This window comes from Pinus tabuliformis, chromosome X, assembly GCF_031772625.1.
Source record: "Pinus tabuliformis cultivar Carrire ecotype Pingquan chromosome X, CPIR1, whole genome shotgun sequence".
NCBI classification, from domain to species: Eukaryota; Viridiplantae; Streptophyta; class Pinopsida; order Pinales; family Pinaceae; genus Pinus; species Pinus tabuliformis.
The window spans coordinates 236799477-236805623 of record NC_142308.1 but is presented as its reverse complement, the minus strand read 5'-3'; the positions used below and the strand labels follow the sequence as shown (position 1 = coordinate 236805623).

Below are 6147 nucleotides of genomic sequence, written 5' to 3'. Positions count from 1 at the left end.
GGTAGACATGCATAATTTATGACCAGGTAAACCAACACATTATTTTTCTTGTTTGCATCAAGGGATGGTAGTCTTCTTTCAATTTTTGCCTTGATAAATAACCATTTGGATCTGGTTGAGGTGGGAGCCTCCTATGGGTTGTAGCCTATAGAAAACATATGGGAGTTGGAGCTTCCTTGCATGTTGCATCTCGCAGAAAATTTAGGCACCAACCTCCTGTAGGTTGGAGCCTAAAGAAAATCAAATATAATAAGGGGTAGGAGCTTGCCTTTGCATCACAACAATAATAAAATCATTATTTTCTCCCTTTATGGGTTTTGACACATATCTAGTGTCAATATCTGTCATTATTATGTGCTCATATGATGTTTTGGTTTTGGTTTTCTTATTAATTGTTGTTAACATATTCAATCTGCAAGTCATAATTTGTTAAGTTGCTCATGTAATGGTTCCATTAATGAGATTAATGAATATAATTTCAATGTCCATGAATAAACTAAACTGATTAATCCCCCCCCCCACCTTAGTTTAGTCAATTTTTTATCAATTGGTATCAAAGCCAGTTCCTTTAGTGCAATCTTAACAAGTTGAAGGTAGACTTGGTTTAGTCATAGACTATCAAAGCGTACCTGTGTTGAGTGCAAAAAATTTCACGAGTGGAGATATAAGGTGAAATATGAACTGATATCTTACGGACCTAGTGTATGTAAACTAGTATGTGATGGTTACTACAAAGAGTCTCCCTCTTTGCAAGAACAATAGTGGAATGCTAAGGAAAAATGTGTCAGGTATAACAATCTTCATAATAAGGATCTTGATACAATAATTGATCTAACTTTTGCAAAATAAATCTCGGATATATTTCACTCATGCATGAAGAGGCTAGCAACAATAATGTAGAGAAAGGAAAGAGAAAGAGGAAGGAGAAAAAACCCTGTCAACAGGAAAGTGAAACCTCTACTTGTGTGAAAGTGCTTGAATCACATGACGAAAAATTAGATGAAAATCAAGCTAGGCTTGACTTATCATTTTCTAGTATAGAAAGATTGAAGAATGAAAACAAAGATCTGAAGAAACTGGTGTAGATATGTGATGAGAAAGAGAGTGAGTACAACGAGGAAATTATCAGCCTAAAGACACAACTTGAAGAAGCAAGGAGACTAGAAGAGGTGAGGAGAAGTGAATTCAAGCAGAGAGACAGGTCTACAATGTAAAATACTATAAGCTTAGGTTGATTCAACTAGAAGTAAGCTAGAATAAAAGAATAGGTTGTGTAAGCATCTAGAAGACGACCTTTCCTCCATGAAGAACTCAGCAAAAGAAACCATTAAGGATGATAATGAAGCAATTATAAAAGGACCTACAAAAGAAGAGTCTAACAACAAAATGATTTGTAAAGAAAACAAAAACAAGAAACAATATCAAAATCCATTCAATGAGTTGAACAAGTTCGGAATATCTCAAAGGAGATGCTTTGCTCCTCGGGAAACCATCACATGCTTTTCTTGCCATGAACATGGACATGTGGCAACAGATTGTAAGAACAAGAAGATCAAGACTATTCAACAAGACATGCAACAAAAAAGAAGGTACTATACAACAAGAAAACAGAGGAGAACACCAACAACAAGGTACATAAACTCTTTCTATGGTTATTGTTATATGTGTCATGAATTTGGACATAAAGTTGTTGAATGCAAAGTGTATATGAAGAAAAACATGAACGCAAAATAAACACATTATTTTCTCTACTTTTTGGACACACAAGATGTTTTGTCTGTAATAATCTTGGCCACAAAGCCAAGGATTGTAAGCTTCCATGTATTCTAAATAATAGTAGACAAAATATGGAAGAAAATTCAAGAAGAGAGAACTATGAAAGAAATGCGAACAAGAGAAAACAACCTACGAAAGTGTGGAAGAGGAAGAAAAAGGAACAACTTGTTACTTCAATGACATAATGAACTCATCATGGCATCAAGGGGAGCTAGTCTAAGTAGTAAGACAACTATCCAATCAGTATTAGAAGAGAAACAACATCCCAGGGGGAGAGAAACCCATAAAGTGTGAGAAGATAATAGGCATGGTGAGATCATAGTTGGCATGGATATTGTTAAGAAAACAAATTCATATAAATGCAGAGGAAACAATGAAATAAATAAAAGTGAGAAACCCATAGGAGGACTATAAATATCACAGGGATAAAACTAATCTTGTTGAGGAAGATTTCAAAGACTACAGTGATGACCATGAAGCAATCGAGCCAGATGGAATGGAAAAGATGGCTCATCATAAGAAATCATAGAGGAAAATCCACGGTCCAAAAATAAAAGCAAGAAGAGCCTACCGAAAGCAAGGGGCACTTGAGAATAAGGTTCATAAGAAGGCCAACATAGATAACGCATCGAATAAGAAGAAGAGGCAATTGGGGTTTGATACTGATGTGAAGGAAACTGCACTTACTCAAGATTTACAAAGAAAGGATGGAGTCTGTAAACCTTGAAAAAAATATGGAGACCAAGAGAGTGTTGACATTGAGTATCCTCCACAATAAAAGATAAATGTAAAAGGTGTGTAAAAGAAAGTCACCAGAAGGCTATGTCTTCATGTAGAAATACTATAAGAAGAGATATTAAGAAGTCTTCAATGAGAGGAAGCAATTCTACAATCAATGGGGCTGACTAAAAGGTTGTAGCAGAGAAAAAAGTGCTAGGGCCTTGTTCATGAAGATAAGAAAATTGCTCACGTAGATAAAATTGGAGCACTATAATTCATTCTCAAGGAAGATAATGCATCTATTGTGGATACAAAAGATGTATAAATTTCAAGAGAAACAATCATAATCCAAGCACTGCTGAGTCAGTGTGATGAATATGAAAATATGCCTGAAAAAACTGTTGAGGATACTACTTCTGTGAGAGTTTGCCGCCATATTGTTGAGAGAACAAATATAGAGGATGGAGAGGAAACAGATGCAACTACCACTGAGAAATTGGTTTCGGTACCCATGAGTGAGGAGACAATTTTCAAGGAAGGTGTAGTTGAAATAGAAGAAACTAAAATTCATGTCCAAGAGAGGTAAACAATATGATATAAGATATCTAGTTTTGTAGTTGGAGATGCATGACATAGATTTAAACATGTTATGAAAATCACATATAATTATCACCCATAATAATTCGTGGTTCATGCAGAACAATTGAGCTAAATTTCTAGGAAAGAAAGAGTCGAGATTACAAATACTGTACTAATCGTGATGGAACTGTCACGCTGTTCCAACAGCCTTTCCGATACAATGAGAGAAAAAGAAAGAATTAAAATGAAGATGAATGAAGAAAAAAAACCTATTCCAAGGATTCATTATTTAAAAAATATATATTCCCAGTCATAGCATGAAGCAAAAACTATAGTTTCTTACTGAATGTCAGATGCCCAAAGTTTAAATATCAAATATCATGAAAGTGAATTCTACACATTACTGGAATACTAACAATAGAGGTTGTTCTGAGGCCGGGCACATGATTATGAAGAGCTCGGTTAATTAGGTTGTAGCGTTACGGAACATTGTGAATGCAGAACATTAATATTAGACTATAAATTGGACCAACCTTATCTATGCCAGTGAAAACTTGTAATAAAATGTGCAAGAAGTAATAGTTTGAGAGGTGTAACCATATGACAGATGTGTTAGAGGTATGATAATGAAATGAAAGGGAAATGATAGTGTGAATCTGAGAATGCAATGATAGAATTAGAGTGCGGACATGTGGTAAATTATTCCAAGGTAATGGATGAGAATATTGTGTGGAGATGGGCATTAAATGAAAACTGAAAAGTTGAACATTACTCTACCCACCAAATCTGAAACCTTATGGCAATTTCAGGGTATGCGTTATGTAACTTTCACTATCTTCATCATGCAAGAACATATGATAGTAGATGTTAGACTAGGGAAATGGTCGTTGAAGAAACATCCATGAATTGGTAATAATTGATACGCCTACACTGCAATGACATGAATTGATATGCCTAAGATTCCATGACCTGGCTTAAAACTGAGCTTTTTGATGTTAGCATGTTCATAAAAGTGGTGATCCCATAAGTCATTCTTTCATAAAGCCCTGGCATCAGGATTTGCAGCAAGCCAACTATGTGAGATAATATGTGAAAGAATGCTCGATTGCGTTCTAGCTGAAGTTGAAAGAATTCATGCAAAATTTTAAATCTGTGTTGGCCTAGAAAGTAGAGAATGCACTCCCTCCACCAAGCTAATAGCATCCATGTTTTGTGACCATTGTGAAAAATTTCTGTAGGAATTCATGGAAGCCCTGCAAATGCTAGGATTGGAAGCTGCAAAATCATTTAATATATTCATGCAACAATTGAATGTTGAAGTACTGTGTAAGGCACACTATGCAAGGCATGAATAGAAGGAAAAATAAGAGGAGGGTTGGCCATGGGAAGTAGGATGAAACACCGAGATTATTTAATGTTGTCATAGTCTTGGCTATTTATAGTTGGAATTTAGAAGTGGTTGAATGTGAGGCATTCAGACATGATCCAGGGCACCGTTAGTGGCATCACATCACATTCCAGGATACCCAATAAAACATTAAGCATGAGATGCGCCAAATGCTACACTTTAGAGATGAGGCTCCTTTTAGGATTCCATTTGAAGTTAATATTGTACTGGTTGGATTCAATGGTGATGGTGGCTATAGGTACTCTTTGGATGTGTGCATGCTGGGGGAGTTTATGAGAAGAATATTTCCCTCATACCATCCTACATGTCTGGAGACTACTCTACCACTCCATATTGAACATGATATTCAATATAACATCATTCTTGTTGGGCAGCCAGAGCTTATAGCATTTGAAAAAGCAATGAAGAATGTGATGGTTCCTGCAGGTTCAATAAAGGAGAGAGAATATGGAAAAGAGCCACCGTTGTTTGAACTTGAAGTAACGATTGTCAAACCGTTTCCAAAGATTGTACACCTATTTGTTTGACTTTTAAGATGCTTCATATTCTACTGCAAAAATAAAAGAACCTGTGCCAAATGCAATATTCATTCTAAACTTTGATAAGGTTCATATGGATACTAGGAACAAATACATTGATCTTGAGGCTTTAAAGTACGCGAAAATTGAAGAAATTACACTTGAACTAGTAGGAAGGAAATTGCATTTACCAGTATCGCTATCATGTGGGGGGCCATTGAAAGTATTGTTGGTTTCAGGAAGATATGATGTCATAGATCTGTCTGTTAGTCCATTCACATATGGAAAGACAGAAATAGAGGAAGGTAGTGTAACTTACAGGAAAATGCGAAGGTTGTCGTATATTTTTTTTTCAAGAGGCTAAGGTCTGGTTAGTCCTTGTTCCAATATTAAAATCTTCATAGGATAGCTTGGAGCTCTCATTTCTACAACTATTAAGCATGTTCTATGTCTAGATGTTAGGTTTAACACCATTGATTTGGCCAGTTGGTTACTTGTTCATATTATAGTGTTCCAAAACCACAATCATTACAATATTTTTGAAGTAAGCCACAACTATAGTATTGATATGGAGGCCATTGAGATGAAGGTTAAAAATATGGTTCATGCTAGAAAAGAGGTTGTTATTTTTGGGGGTCTGCACAACCTTCATCATCATGAGACAAATATAGATGGTCACTCTCTCCATGAGACAAATACAGATGGTCATTTTCACATCCCAACTAGAACATATCTAGATGGTTTTATTCTCAAAGAAGAAATGGAGCATCAAAAGGATGAGTAACTGATCATTGAAGTTGGATTGGAAAGGGAAATCAAAATGGTTTTTAAAACACATGACAAGGTTGGAAATTCAGGATTAGAGGTATAACTTCCCCAAAGACCTTGAATTGTTTGAGAATTATGGGTATGATTTTTCTGAGAAGGACATGGTTAATGCAGTAATAGAAGCATTTATAGGACCACCTCAATGAGAAAAATAGTGCAGACTCAACGATGAAGATTTTTTTATAATTGGAATCGGGGATTCTATACAAGGTTTAGATATTCTTGAAATGTCAAATGAGTATACAAGGAAAAAATAAAGTGAGTTGTGTGACTCCGAAACAGAAAGTGAAATTCTGAGTGCCCTATTTTTCCTATGTT

The 6147-nt window shown here is 35.6% G+C and overlaps 1 pseudogene; it reads left to right on the top strand.

The window, feature by feature from the left end:
- The first annotated feature begins 2881 nt into the window (after window positions 1-2881).
- Window positions 2882-5785, top strand: LOC149139240 (uncharacterized; annotated as a pseudogene).
- The last annotated feature ends 362 nt before the right edge of the window (window positions 5786-6147 follow it).